This window comes from Gorilla gorilla, chromosome 7 (assembly GCF_029281585.2).
Source record: "Gorilla gorilla gorilla isolate KB3781 chromosome 7, NHGRI_mGorGor1-v2.1_pri, whole genome shotgun sequence".
NCBI classification, from domain to species: Eukaryota; Metazoa; Chordata; class Mammalia; order Primates; family Hominidae; genus Gorilla; species Gorilla gorilla.
In genome coordinates this window covers 11454980-11470477 of record NC_073231.2, presented here as the reverse complement: position 1 = coordinate 11470477, position 15498 = coordinate 11454980, and the positions used below count along the sequence as shown (strand labels likewise).

The following is a 15498-nucleotide window of genomic DNA, read 5'->3' as shown; positions in this document are numbered from 1 at the left end:
GTACAATTATTCTCTATCAAAAACATTTTTTTAAGAAACATCCAGGAATACACTGTACCTCTTCCTTGCTGTGTCTGGATATTGTCACATGAGGACTTGACATGCGGATTGTGGCAGCCTCTGTGACCAAGAACAGAAGACAACAGCAGCATAGAAACCTCAAATGAAAAACCTAACATCTCAAGCTACTAATTTAGCCAACCTTGGCATCAGCTATCTCTGGTCTTAGTACATGAGGTGATAAGCCCCCACTGTTCAAGTTGGGTGTCCATCAATTGCTGCAGAATAGAAGTTAATGAGGCTTCCTCCTCCTGGATCCCCTACTAGACCCTGACATGCCCATTCAGTCACAGGCAGAAAGGGAAGCACAGGGTAAGGAGACCTGGCTGACTCTGCCAGACGCAGATCTTACCTGTACTGCTTAGAACACTCAAAGCTCAATTGGTTAAACAAAAAAAGGAAAAAGACAATAAGGAGTATAGCACTCCCCAGATGCAACTTAATCTAACACTCTAGATTTTCTAGACATACATAGAAATCAGACCACTACTTCTGTAGAACATTTTACTGATAAAAATAATAGCCCACATGAGGGAAAACTGATTTAGTGGAAAGACAACAAAAACAAAACATGGGAAATAGGTAAGGTGATAACATGGGGGAGAGGTTTTGCTTGTGTTTCACCTGGAGAAAATCAGCTTCCTGTTTGGATACCCACTAGACATTTGAAGTTCTACAATGAACCCATCAGAGATGCAAATGAAAGTGCCTCTGCAGAGACAGAAAACCCGCAACCGAGCATCATCGACTCGCAGGGTGAACAAAATGGTGATATCAGAAGAACAGATGAAGTTACAATCCACCAAGGAAACGGCACATGTGGAGAGCCAGGGAGAGGAAGAGAAAGAAAAAGAGACAGAGATCAGAGAGAGACACAGAAAGTGAGACTGGGGAGAGAGAGAGTGTAAAAGAGAGAGAGAGACCATAAGAGAATGGAGACAAAGAGATAAAAGGTGCGAGTGAGCAGGTGAGGAGAAAGACTGAAAACTATGAGAAACAGCAACTAAGACACAAAGGAGGTGGGAGACTGTCTGGGTGCCACAGCACCCACACCGTCCTCTTGCCCCCATCACCTGGGTTAAAACCACTGGAAATTCCACTATTGCAAATTTTGTATTAATCCTTGTATGTCTGTCCTTTCTATTTTTAGTCTACAGGTGTATCCAGCAGCTCCAGAGAGACAGCGACCAGCGAGAAGGGGCCATGATGATGGTGGTGGTTTTGTCAAAACGAAAATGGGGATATGTAGGGAAAAGATAGAGGGATCAGACTGTTACTGTGTCTACATGGAAAGGGAAGACATAAGAGACTCTATTTTGAAAAAGACCTGTACTTTAAACAATTGCTTTGCTGAGATGTTGTTTATCTGTAGCTTTGCCCCAGCCACTTTGCCCCAACCACTTTGACCCAATCTGGAGCTCACAAAAACATGTGTTGTATGAAATCAAGGTTTAAGGCATGTAGGGCTGTGCAGGACGTGCCTTGTTAACCAAATGTTTGCAAGCAGTATACTTGGTAAAAGTCATCACCATTCTCTCGTCTCAATAAACCAGGGGCACAATGCACTGTGGAAAGCCACAGGGACCTCTGCCCTTGAAAGCAGGGTATTGTCCAAAGTTTCTCCCCATGTGATAGTCTGAAATATGGCCTCATGGGATGAGAAAGACCTGACGGTCCCCCAGCGCAACACCCATAAAAGGTCTCTGTTGAGGTGGATTAGTCAAAGAGGAAAGACTCTTGCAGTTGAGATAGAGGAAGGCCACTGTCTCCTGACTGCCCCTGGGAACTGAATGTCTCGGTATAAAACACGATTGTACATTTGTTCAATTCTGAGATGGGAGAAAAACTGCCGTATGGTGGGAGGTGAGACATGTTTACAGCAATGCTGCCTTGTTATTCTTTACTCCACTGAGATGTCTGGGTGGAGAGAAACATAAATCTGGCTTACATGCACGTCCAGTCATAGTATCTTCCCTTGAACTTCATTATGACATAGATTCTATTGCTCACATGTTTGTTGCTGACCTTCTCCTTATTATCACCCTGCCCTCCTGCTACATTCCTTTTTGCTGAAATAATGAAGATAATAATCAATAAAAACTGAGGGAACTCAGAGACCGGTGCCAGTGCAGGTCCTTAGTATGCTAAGCGCCGGTCCCCTGGGCCCACTGTTGTTTCTCTATATTTTGTCTCTGTGTCTGATTTCTTTTCTGTCTCTCATCCCACCCGACAAGAAATACCCACAGGTGTGCAGGGGCAGGCCACCCCTTCAGTATGAGATTACAGGCATGAATAACCCCACCTGGCCACCTAACTCACTCTTGAGAGGCCAGAAGTGATGCTGGAACTTTCTTCCTCTGTGGGTTAAAAAGGGAAAATTAGGGAGAACACAAGGCATGAGAGATGCAGCGATGGATATGTCTATATGGAGCTTCTGTCTGCATCCAGTAGAAAATGCATCTCTAGGCACCAGGTTTAAGAGCGAAAACCTGGAGTCTTGTCTGTTAGCATTCTCCTTCCCCACAAACCAGAGAGGGAATACATTTGCTTCAGCACACCCGGATGTAGGAAATGTCACATTCCTATTTCTGTAACTTCAGTTAAATCTGCTCTGAGTCCCTGGATGCCTGGCAGGTGGAGAATTCAATCTTGTCGTTACCAGCATTCCTTTCCATTCTCCATGGGCTTATGTAAGAATTCTGGGCTTACACACTGTTGGAAAGCCAGGTGGGAACTACATCCCCCGAACTCTCCATTCTTCCAGCTGCTCATGATCCATCAACCTTCTTTGGGCCACCTGCTATAGCAAGACCCTCCTCACAGCATCATTCCACTGACCCACAGGCTCAGCCCCAGGGACCGTCACTAGAACAGGTCTCCACTATGCATAGGAACTCACAAAAACCTTCTCTTCATCTTGGCTTCCTCTGATATCCAGCCACTCCCCCACTTCTCATCTTAAACACAGATGGCAGCTCCTTCCCATCGTTCCAAAACTGGGGGATTGTCCAGCCAAATTCTCTGCAGACACCAAAGCTTCACCCGTCCTCTTCAGGGAGGTGATGCAAGGGCATCTGAGATCTTTGGAAGCCCAATTCTGGCCTCTCTTTGGGGTGGGCTGAGAGTGGGAACTAGACTCTCTTTTCCAAATGCCATGTTTATCTTGTTCATCATTATATTACCTCCAATGCCTGGCACATAGTAGGCACTACAGACTGACACATAGTAAGTGCTATTAGTGTCTGTATAATGGGACTCTTGAGGTTGAAGCTATTAGCAGAAACCTGCCAAGCAAAAGGATGGAAAACCAACCACCAAAAAAAAAAAAAAAAAAAAAAAAAAACAATCGTGGCTTTGAGCTCTAAACACACAAGGCACCAGCCCAAGTTTGGGCAATATTAATACAACAGCTATTTTGCCTCCAAACAAACTGGCACTGGAAACCTCCCTCTGCCTCTTAAAGAGAACCAGTTTCCCTTTCTCTAAGTGGGCAGCATTTCCCCCCGGTGGCAGTACCCAGCCCACTGCCACCAGCAAAGGACTGCAACCAGGAGCCAAGAGCTTGATAGTTTAAAGAATAGATCTTATAGGGAAAAACAAAGTAACATCCACATAAATCTGGAACTACCACCACTTTCCAGAGGCCGAATCCCATTTGCAAATTCTCTTGCATGTCAAGCACCTAGCAGTCAGCTCAACTACACACTTTTGGGATTCGTTGCAGAGAAGAGTGAAGGTTATCTGCAAAATAAAGGAACCAGGGCTCAGAATTCCCAGAGCAATCCATGACAGAGGAGGTGAGTAGAAAAGGGAAGGGTGAAGTCAAAGGAGAGAAGTCAATGAGTTGGCCAACACCAAGCAAGGATCATGGGACCCTCTCCACGGCCCCACATCTCAAATGAAGTCAACAAAACCCATCAATGCTTGGTGAAAGTGTTGTATGCTCCTGGAAATGAAAGCGGGCACCACATTTCAGGTCAGTAGGGTCGGAGGTAGAGGCAGCAGTCATGGACTTGTGGGTCCTGGAGGATGGGATGATTCTGAGACATTGAATCCCTACACTGATCTCAGTAGAAATCTCAGGTAGAGCTTCAACATTCATGGACAAAGGACTCTGTGGGCCTGACAGCAACAGCCTTGGTGCATGTCCAAGCTCCATCAATCCCAACCGGGGCTTTGAACAAGTTACTTATTTTTTTAACTAACGTTATTTTAATTGACAAATCATAATTTTACCCATATATGTGATGTTTTGATATGTGTATACAATGTGGGATGATTAGATCAAACTAATGAACACGTCCATCCCCTAATTTACTGACAATTTTCATGATGTGACATTTGAAATGTACCCACTTAGTTATTTTGAAAGATACATTATTATTGACTATAGTCACACTGCTGTGCTATAGATTTCAAAACATATAATCCAGCAACCCAACTTCTGGATATAGACCAAAAAAAAATCAAAATCAATATGTCGAAGGGATCCCTACATTCCTATGTTCACTGCAGCTCTATTCACAATACCCAAGATATAGCCTCAACCTAAGTGTCCATCAGTGGATGAAAGGATAAAGCAAATGTACTATATACACACAACGGGATACTATTAACCCTTAAAAAAGAAAGAAATCCTGTCATTTTCAACAACATAGATGAACTTGAAAGACATTGTGTTAAGTGAAATAAGCCAGGCACAGAAAGACAAATACTGCATGATTTTATTATATGTGGAATCTAAAGAAGTTGAACTCACAGAAATAGAGAGTAGGACAGTGGTTATCAGGGCTGGGGTGAAGGAAAGGGAGGGGATGGGAGACACTGGTCAAAGGGTACAAAGTTTCCAATAGGAAGAATAAGTTTTGAACAAGCTAAACTCCTCTGAAAGCTCAGTTCCTCATCTGTAGAGCACGGACACATCATTAACCTTCTAAGGATGTTGCTGTGAGAGTAAGAGATGATGTTCAGCACAATACCTAACGCGCAGTCAGGTCTCCTTAAGCTTCAACCTGCATCGCCATGACCTCTACATCTCAGGACAGAAAGGCTCACAGCCAGTGTCTCAGTTCCCAGTGAAAAGTGGATCCCAGACCAGGCTGAACAGCAGGATCCCTAGGGGATACCCCACCCTACTGAGTCAGAATCACCAGAGGTAGAACCTGGGTATGTATGTATGTATGTATGTATGTGTGTGTGTGTGTGTGTGTGTGTGTGTGTGTGTGTGTGTGTGTGTGTGTGTGTATGTATCTATGTATAAGAAACAGGGTCCTGCTCTGCAGTCCAGGCTGGAGTGCAGTGTCACAATCATAGTTCACTGCAGCCTCAAATTACTCCTGGCCTCAATCCATCCTCCCGTCTCAGCCTTCAGAGTAGCTAAGACTACAGGTGCATGCCACCAAGCCCGGATACTTTTTTTTTTTCTTCCTTTTGGAGAGTCTCACTCTGTTGTCCAGGGTGGAGTGCAATGGTGCAATCTTGGCTAACTGCAAACTCTGTCTCCCGGGTTGAAGTGATTCTCATGCCTCAGCCTCCTGAGTAGCTAGGATTACAGGCAGGCACCACCACACCAGGCTAATTTTGCTCTTTCATTGTTGTTTCTTGTTTGTTTTTTACAAATAGGACTTCTTATTTGCTACTGTTTTAAGTCTGAACTTTAAACAGATTCTTGGACTGGTGGTTCATGTCCATCAGCTCATTCATCTTTAGCATGTGTCTCATCCCTAGTGGGTTTTCCAGAACTACTACCTTCACCATGAAGCTCCATGCCTTTCAAATCCAGGGTTCTCCAGCATTTTTACTTTTCTAATGAAGACATCATGGAGAGGATAAATTGGCAAACCTTTTCTATATCTTTTCCAATGTTGTCTGGAATCAATTTATTGACCACTTCTTTCAAGTCATTTGTCTGCACCTCTCAGGTCATGATTTCCATCATCTTCTTCTGGATTTGGCAGACTGTTGGTGCTGAGCATAAGAGGTCTTCAGTAACTGATTGTTGTGTTTTTTAGTAAAACCAACACAAAACAGATGAAAGAAGTAACCATCGGTAGTCTTGACATCAACATGAGCTTCAATCATTGTTGAACATTTTTCAACCATGGAACACATTTTGTCACAGGTAAGACCCATGCCATAGAAGTTAGTCAGGCAGTTTTTGTCCTGAACATCTTCAGTAATCAGCTTGAATTTTCTAAATGTAACTTCATCATTCTGCAAATCAGCAAGACTCACTTCAAACAGAAGACCCTTGAGACCATCAGATGCAATTTGGGTTCCTTGGGTCCTGGCGACCAAGTCTTTCCAGTAGTTCTTATATTGAACATAGCAGGTGCTTTCACATCATACTGATCTTTCTTAGAGAATGGACCAACTACTTTCTTCTTAACTCCCTTTTTGCCACCTTTCATAAGGCACTTGTTCTTAACAACCGCCATGGTGCTGCTCGGAGCACCAAAAGGCTAAATTTTATATTTTTTGGTAGAGATGGGATTTCAGGATGTTGGCCAAGCTGCTCTTGAACTCCTGATGTCAGGTGATCTGCCCGCCTCTGCCTCCCAAAGTGCTGGGGTTACAGGTGTGAGCCACTGCACCCAGCTATTATTTATTTTTCTTTTTTTGTACAGACAGGGTCTTGCCATGTTGCCAAGGCTGGCCTGGAACTCCTGGCCTCAAGCAATCCTCCCACCACAGCCTCCCAAAGCACTGGGATTTCAGGTGTGAGCCACCATGCCCAGCCTGGAATCTATTTTTAAAGCCAATCAAGTGTTGAATAAAATTGCAACTTGGACTGTTTTTTCTTTGCATTTTTTACATTTCAATGGTTTTCAATATATTCAGAGATATACACAAACATTACCAGTCAATTTTAGAACATTTCGTGACCTCAAAAAGAAACCTCATACCCTTTAGCTAACACCCCCATTCTCCCATGCCCCTACCAGCCCTAAGCAACCACTAATCTACTTCCTGTTTCTATAGATTTCCATCTGAATGAAATCATGTAGAATGTGACCTTTCATCTGTTTTGAAGGTTCATCCATGCTGTAGCGTATGTACTTTCCTCCTTTTTGTAATCAAATAATATTCCACCATGTGGGTAGACAACAATAGGTGTATCTCTTCGTCTGGTGATGGGCATTTGGATTAATTCTCTCTTTGGGTTATTAGGAGTGATGCTACTGTAATTATTCATGTACAAAATTTTGTGTGGACCTGTGCTTTCATTTTTGAATATGAAAATATGGCACATCTCCAAGGAAGACATACAAGTGGCCAATAAGCACACGAAAAGATGCTCAATGAAATTCATCATCAGGGAAACAGAAATCAAAACCACAATTAGATACCACTTCATACCCATAAGCATGGCTAGAATCGAAGATAGAGAAAATTGGCCTGGTACGGTGGCTCATGCCTGTAATCCCAGCACTTTGGGAGACCGAGGCAGGTGGATCACCTGAGGCCAGGAGTTTGAGACCAGCCTGGCCAACATGGTGAAACCCTCTCTGTACTAAAAACATACAAAAATTAGCCAGCCATGGTGGCAGGTTCCTATAATCCCAGCTACTCGGGAGGCTGAGGCAGGAGAGTAACTTGAATCTGGAGGCAGAGGTTGCAGTGAGCTGAGATTGTGCCACTGCACTCCAGCCTGGGCAACAGAGCAAGACTTTGTCTAAAAAAAAAAAACAGAAAATAACAAGTTTTGGTGAGGATGCAGAGAAATTAGAACCTTCATACACAGCTGGTAGGAATTAAAATGGTGCAGCCGCTGTGAGAAACAGTTTAACAACTTCCCAAACAATTCTACATAGAGTTACCAAATGACCAGCAATTGTACTCCTAGATATAGGCCCAACTTGGGCTCTTTCAATCTATGGAAAATGAACTGTGGGTACTTGGCAAGAACAAAGAGGGAGAGAGGCAGAAATGCTGCCATGAGGGCACATTGATTGGTCTCTAGTACGCATGGCTTCTACTGCAAATGGTCTCTAAATGACTTCATCAGTTGCTCAGAAAAAAAATCACCCTCTGCTCCAGTCGTGGAGGAAGAAGTATGGATTGGACCTGGTGAGCCACGGTAAGACTGACTGCTAAACTTTATGAATGATGAGGGGATTTGCACGTATAATCTTGACTGTACGTCAAATCTTGATTTTTTATTCTATCCACTGTCTTTGAAAACCTAACTCTTGACTAAGAACTGACTTTCCTGTACTTGTTGTTGACTCTAAGTAAATTTCCAATTCCACACAGTCCAAAGATGATGTGCTGAGAAATCTCTCAAAGGAAAAATGCTAAGAATACAGGCAGAGTTATGCGACAAATTTTTCAGAATTAACACAAATTGCACTTGTGGGTATGAAGCACAAAACATTTTCATGGGTAAAGAAAAAAATGTTCTTCATTCTAGTAGACATTGCAGGATGAGGCCGATCAAGGTGCCTGCCCAGCCAGACCTTGGGCTCTTACCTAATTTGTGTTAGAGTCAACTCTGAGGGAGTCTGTATTTCAGTCATCTTTTTTTTTTGACATGGAATCTTGCTCTGTCTCCCAGGCTGGAATGTAGCGGTGTAATCTCAGCTCACTGAAACATCTGCCTCCTGGGTTCAAGCGATTCTCCTGCCTCAGCTTCCCAAGTAGATGGGACTACATGTGCATACCACCATGCCTTGCTAATTTTTGTATTTTTAGTAGAGACGTTTCATCATGTTGGCCAGGCTGTGCTCAAATTCCTGCCCTCAATTGATCCGCCTGCCTTGGCCTCCCAAAGTGCTGGGATTACAGGCATGAGCCACCATGCCCGATCTCAGTCATCTTTTTATCCTCCACACCTGGCAAGTTCTAGACACACTGTGGTTCCATACAAGTTTGTTGAATCAACAGGAGACAGAAAGTGGGAACTCTGGAAGTAGAGAAGATTCCAGAAATTGTGCATATTTCCCAGAGACTGTGGCCCAATTCCTCAGTCCTGCCAGAGTTTCTCTATCTCAACTCAAACCTTATGTGTGGGCCCAGGTGCAGTGGCTCACACCTGTAATCCCAATACTTTAGGAGGCTGAGGTGCGTAGATCACTTGAGGCCAGGAGTTTGAGACCAGCCTGGCCAACATGGTGAAACCCCGTCTCTACTAAAAATACAAAAATTAGCCAGGCATGGTGTTGTGCACCTGTAGTCCCAGCTACTCAGGTGGCTGAGGCAGAAGCATTGCTTGAACCCAGGAGCCGGAGGTTGCAGTGAGTCACGATTATGCCACTGTACTGTAGCCTAGGCAATAAAGCAAGACTGTCACAAAAGAAAAAAAAAAACCCTTAAGTGTGGGCCTTGTTACAGAATTAATGTTTATATGGACAATATGTACATGGGTGTATGTTAAGAGCATGAGTCACCCACAAGATTTTAGCAAAGTCCATTTGGAAAGCTCAATGCTTTGGGCTTCCACTTGCTTTGCTGCCTCTGTCCTCAGAAGGAGGCTTCATCCTTCCATGTAACCAGGAAATCCTTTATGCAGAGATGTACACAACACACTCCTCTCCTTGACTATGACACCTTGAAAGGGTCCTCTTGGTGGCCCCTGGTGTTCATTTCAGAGTAGTTCAAATTAAGGTGATCAGCTTTCATGCCAATCACTCTACAAATTACTCCTATTATGACCAATTTTTCTAAATGCTTTATTGAATTATTACTTAAAGAAATGTGCACATAGAAGAGGTCAACACAGTACTTTTCTTACAAACTGAACATACTGGCCAGACGCAGTGGCCCATGCCTGTCATCCCAGCACTTTGGGAGGCCGAGGTGAGCAGATTGCTTGAGCCCAGGAGCTTGAGACCAGCCTGGGCAACATAGTGAGACACTCCTCTCTACAAAAAATAAATAAATAAAAAATTAGGCAACCGTGGTGGCACATGCCTGTAGTCCCAGCTACTAGGGAGGGCTGAGGTGGGAGGACTGCTGGAGCCCAGGAGGCAGAGGCTGCAGTGAGCCATGACGGTGCCACTGTGCTCCAGCCTAGGTGACAGAGCAAGATCCTGCCTCAAAATCAACAACAAAAGAAACTGAACATCTCCATATTACTGACACCCAATTCAAGAAACAAAATATTACACCCCCTTCCAGGATATTCCTGGGGTCTCTTCCATCTCTACTAACCCCTGACTACAAACAGCCTCCACCTATTTCACCTGACATTGTACTTTACTAAAGCAGCAGTTCTCAGATGGGGCTATTTTGCCCCCTGGGGACATTAGGGAATATCTGGAGACACTGGGGGTTGTGTCTACTTGGGGGGAGTTGTGTTACTGCATCCAGTGAGTCCAGGGATCCAGGGATGCCGCTCAACATCCTAAAATGCACAGGGAACCCCCACACATAGAATAGAGAAATTGCTGAGCCAAAATGTCAGCAGTGTCACAGCTGACACCCTGACATACACACTATCACACAGTATCTGCTCTTTCGTGCTCAGGATCTTTTTCATTCTAATCATCTCATAGGAAACAGAAATGTCATTTAGAGGTAGGTAGAGTCCAAAACAAAGAAGATCCAGAGGTTTTTTTTTTTTTTTAATCACCCTGGTGCCTTTAGAGCTAGGATTTAGTTTCCATTCTTTCTGTCTCATTTTCAAGTGATTTTTTCTTCAAATGGCATCTACTGGGCTCAAGAACCGGAGATCCCCACAAAGCTGAGATTCACATGGGAATTTTGTACACACCCACACAGGTATACTCTGCCATTTACATGCAGACATCCACCCACAGATACACACATCCGGAGACCAAGACAGAATGCAAACTCCACCATAAAAGAAGTTCCCCAAACAGGAGAAACACACCATTCACTCCAGGGAGGTACCTATTTGTTTAATTCAGCCTCTGATAGTCAGGCTGTTGCCAAGCCCAGCTCTGAAAGTCTTTCCCTCTAGGAAAGAGAGATGGATTTTTTCTTTACTCAAGAATATAGATCTAAAAAAACCAAACACTTCTGCATCTCAAAGGAGGCTCTACCTCCTGAGCTACACGTATTGATCAGCATTTTATTGTCAATTTTCTTTTATTTGAATTGGAGAAAAATATAACTTAATTATGTTCTTACTGACAATTTGGAATCAGTTACACTAAATCCAATTCTCTGGGTTCTCATGATTAAGGTGTTTAATTTGGGGGACAACAAAGCAAAAGCGTTGGTCGTGTTTTAATATAATTAGTACAGGATGTATCTAAGGGGTTGCAGTATCACTGTAGCAAGAAGCTCATTCTGCAGTAAAAGGGGGGGTTCTGCCACGAGGATTGAGTTAGGGTGGTTCATGGCTGCACCGTTTCATCAATGTCTCTTCAAGAGTCCATGGAATGTGGAATGGGAAAGACTGAAATAGTCCAAGTCTTGGCTAAGCTTCTATTAAGGGGTGTTAGGAGCTGATAAAATAACCTGGTCTTTATAGACATCCCACACTGTAGTTCTCTAAGCTACAGATTCTCAGATTTTTCTATTTTATAAATGAGTAAAAATATTTTTTTAATTTGAGAACCAACATAAGGTTGCTATCTTTTATTTCTTTTGGGTAAGAAGGAACTTTTTAAAACTACCAGTTACACACACACACACACACACACACACACACACACACACACACACACACACACAGAAATTCCACCATGATTGGTCAGAATAGGTGAGGTTTTGCTGCAATAACAAACAACTCCTAAATCTTGGTAACTTCAAACATCAGAAGTTGTTTTTCTCACTCATGCTTCATCTGCAGGGAGGTGTGGGGTGCTCTGTTTCCCATCAAACTTGCCCTAAGACTAAGGTTAATGGGGGTTGCAATACCTCGAGTATCACCAATAAGGGAACAGAGGGAGAAGAATGTTAGAGGGTCTTGTACTAAGAATTAAATGCTCCAGGCTAGAAGCCTAACATTGCACCTCTGCCCCCAGCCTCTTGGCCAGTACTAGCCACATCCCCTCCCCCACCACAGGGCAATACATGAAGACAGGAGAATTGGATACATTACAAATTTCTACCCCATGGCATTTCATAAAAGAGAAATAAAATGCCAATACAAAAATGTTTTAATAGAATAGAATATATACATTTTTAGAATAAAGAACAATCCTCTAAAAAGGACAGCTGGTAGTCTTTCAACAATGGGCACATTTCTGTGACATTTTCTCTGTTTTTCCATTTTATCCTTGACCTATGAACATTTTATACAGATGGTCCAAAGAACACCATTTGGGAACCACTGCTCTAATCAGGTGATGAAAACGGCCCCAAGAACAGAGCACAGTCTCTTTAGCAAAGACCCAGCAGGGCCAGGGTGACCATGTTCTCACCATCAATGTGCAGACATCCACCTGCTGTATCCTCACATCCCAACATCAAACAGTGGCTCTTTATAGCTTGATTCTAATGCCCTTTGATCTTGAAAATCATTGTAAAGCTCTCTGGCCCCAAGATCTAACATCGCCACTCTAGCTACATCCTGCAACTGTTCACCTCTCCTGCCTCCTCATCCCTCTAAACTTCTCTTCACAACCTCATGTTTCCTTCTTGCTTTACCTTCCTGCTCAGCCTGGACCTTACAGTCACCTTCTTCTTGTAATGTGCTCCTAAACTCTTTCTTCCCTTCCTTCAACCACACCCACCTGGAAAATCTCCATACCCCATTGATGACTTGCCTCGCAACTGCCCAAGGGCTGCTGAATGATACTGGAAAGAATCACAACATGGATCTGGTAGTGCCACTAAATAATCTCACCATCCAACTCTAGGGTAGACTTCACTTCTGTTCAGCAATATTTTTAAGCATCACAAATAAATTCCAAACCATATTTGCTACAACAATTGACTTTAAACCTCTTCCATATCTCAAAGCCCCCCAAACCCATCCCTAGGGGTTTCAGAGCCCAGAGTTGAGTTCTCTCAACTCACTTCCATCTCACCCCTAGATCACTGTATCTTGATCCTCTTCCTCTGCCTTTCCCATGTTATAAGGAGAAGCATCCTTCTCCTTTCCAAGCTACCTTCTCCACCTGTGCCTCATTTGAGACCTGCCTTTATCACCCATTCCCTTGGAACTCCCATGACTCACCACCTTCACTTGTCATTTCACTCATAAATATTTTGCACCGTGTATGTGCCAGGTGTTTAACATATAATCATGCTTAAGTCTCCACATGCTAACAAGAAAAACCTTGATTATCCCTGCTATGCCCTCAAGTCATTACCCTCCCCGCTCCTTTCCTGTGTTCCCAAACTTTGTTGATCTTCATCAATTCCTCTGATGCAGATGGCTCCGAAGTTTGCATCCTATTAGGTTGGTGCAAAAGTAATTGCGGATTTTGCTGTTAAAAGTCATGGCAAAAACAGCAATTCTTTTTGTAGCAGCCTAGTATCTTTTCTCCTTCTACCAAACTTTGTCCCTGAGACAACTCATCACCTATAACTACCTCCTCCATGCAGTTGATTCCCAGATCTGTATTATTCTACTGAAAGTCCATTCCCCAATTTTCTCAGCTAGAATAACAGAAGCCCAATTAGAATTCATGCTACCAGTTTCCCACCACCACCACCGTCGCCCTGCCATTGTTAGCAAAACCATCTCTTGAGTGGAGCTCAAAGATTTGTAATTTCCCACTCCCCAGAAAGATAACTTCAGACTCAGCCTAGAAGTAAAAATCCTCCAGATATGGCCTCATCTACCCTCCAACCCATGTCCCCAGTGCATCCCGTTGATGCCCCCTTCAGTGGAGTTAAAATGGAGTGAGTGTTTTTCTTTTCACATACTCCTGGTGTTCTTCCACAAATACAATTTTCACCTCTTGAATATTTTCAAGGATTCTCCATGCTACACACAGAGAAATCCAAACTCCCCATCAGGACCCCAGTCTTCCCAAACCCTCTTTGCACTTTTCTGCCTCCATGCTTTTCCTTGGGTCATCCTCTTCTCTAATATAACCTTGTGTATTATTCTAGGTTCTCCAGAGAAAGAGCAGAGAGATAGAGGTAGAGCTATACACATAGAGAGAGACAGATTGATTAGTTGTAAGGGATCCTCACATGGTTATGGAAGCTAAGGAGTCCTGGAGTCTGCAGCCAGCAAGCTGGAGACCCAGGACAGCCAATGATATAGTTCCAACTCGAGTCCACATATAAAGTCAGGAGAAGATTGATGTCCCAGCTCAAATATACTACACTTGATCTTAGCCAAAAGGCCGAGAAGCGATCCAGCTCAAATATAATCAGGTAAAAAGAGCAAATTCTCTGTGACTCTACCTTTTTGTTTTGTTCAGGCCTTCAATGGATTGGATGAGGCTCACCCACATTGGGGAGGACAATCTGCTTTATTCAGTCTACCAATTAAATGTTATCCTCATCCAGAATACCTCAGAGACACACCCAGAATAATGTGTAGGCAAATATCTGGGCACCCCACAACCCAGTCAAATTGATACATAACACTAACCATCATGTCTTGCTTCTACTCTCTCGCCATTACTGCACGGCCAAATCCTTCCCTTATTTCAAGGCTTAGTTCAAATGTTAGCTCTTAACTAAGCCTTCCCTGCTAACCCCAAATATTAATAGAATTGGTTTCTCCCTTCTCTGATGTCTCAAAATATATTGTGTTTCTCTTTTATTGTATTTATTACAAACTCCCTTATAAATCAAGACAGTGATTCCCAGACAAATTATCAAAAGAGTATAAAAGAAGTCTTCTTTGAGTGTGAAATATCTCATGCAGTATAGCACATGGCCTCTTCATGAAGAAACTACTGGGAGAGAAGAAGACAAGCTGGAAGAGGCCAGGGAAAGGGGGTTAGTACAAAGCATAATGAGGATGGACTCATACAGTGGCTCACACCTGTAATCCCAGCACTGTGGGAGCCCAAGGCCGGTGGATCACGAGATCAGGAGATTGAGACCATCCTGGAGAACACGGTGAAACTCCGTCTCTACTAAAAATACAAAAAAGTTAGCCAGGCATGGAGGCGGGCCCCTGTACTCCCAGCTACTCGGGAGGCTGAGGAAGGAGAATGGTGTGAACCCGGGAGGCAGAGCTTGCAGTGAGCCGAGATTGCACCACTGCACTCAAGCCTGGGTGACAGAGCAAGACTCCATCTCAAAAAAATAATAAAATAAAATAAAGCACAATGAAATGTCAGTGGATGGGTGCCTATAATTTCTAAGGGAAATAGAGTATAATCCAAGAATTTTATAGCCAGCTAAATTATTGCCCAATCAAAATAGGCAAAAGACACATGCTGAAGAACTTAAAGAATACAGTATTTCTGAGCTCTTAAAAAAAAAGTCTTCATAATAAAATTTAGTCAGCCAAGAAATTAAAAAATAAGCAACTTGTGAATTGAATGACCATGACAAAAGGCTAGTGATAGGACTATGATTGCAGAACAGAAAGAGAAGGTGGTCAACCTT

General features: G+C 43.3%; 2 pseudogenes; both read right to left on the bottom strand.

Annotated features, from left to right (window-relative positions):
• Positions 1-4301: 4301 nt before the first annotated feature.
• LOC134759056 (small ribosomal subunit protein eS1-like) lies at positions 4302-9159 on the bottom strand (annotated as a pseudogene).
• A 4948-nt stretch (positions 9160-14107) lies between these two features.
• LOC134759141 (uncharacterized) lies at positions 14108-14288 on the bottom strand (annotated as a pseudogene).
• Positions 14289-15498: the final 1210 nt, after the last annotated feature.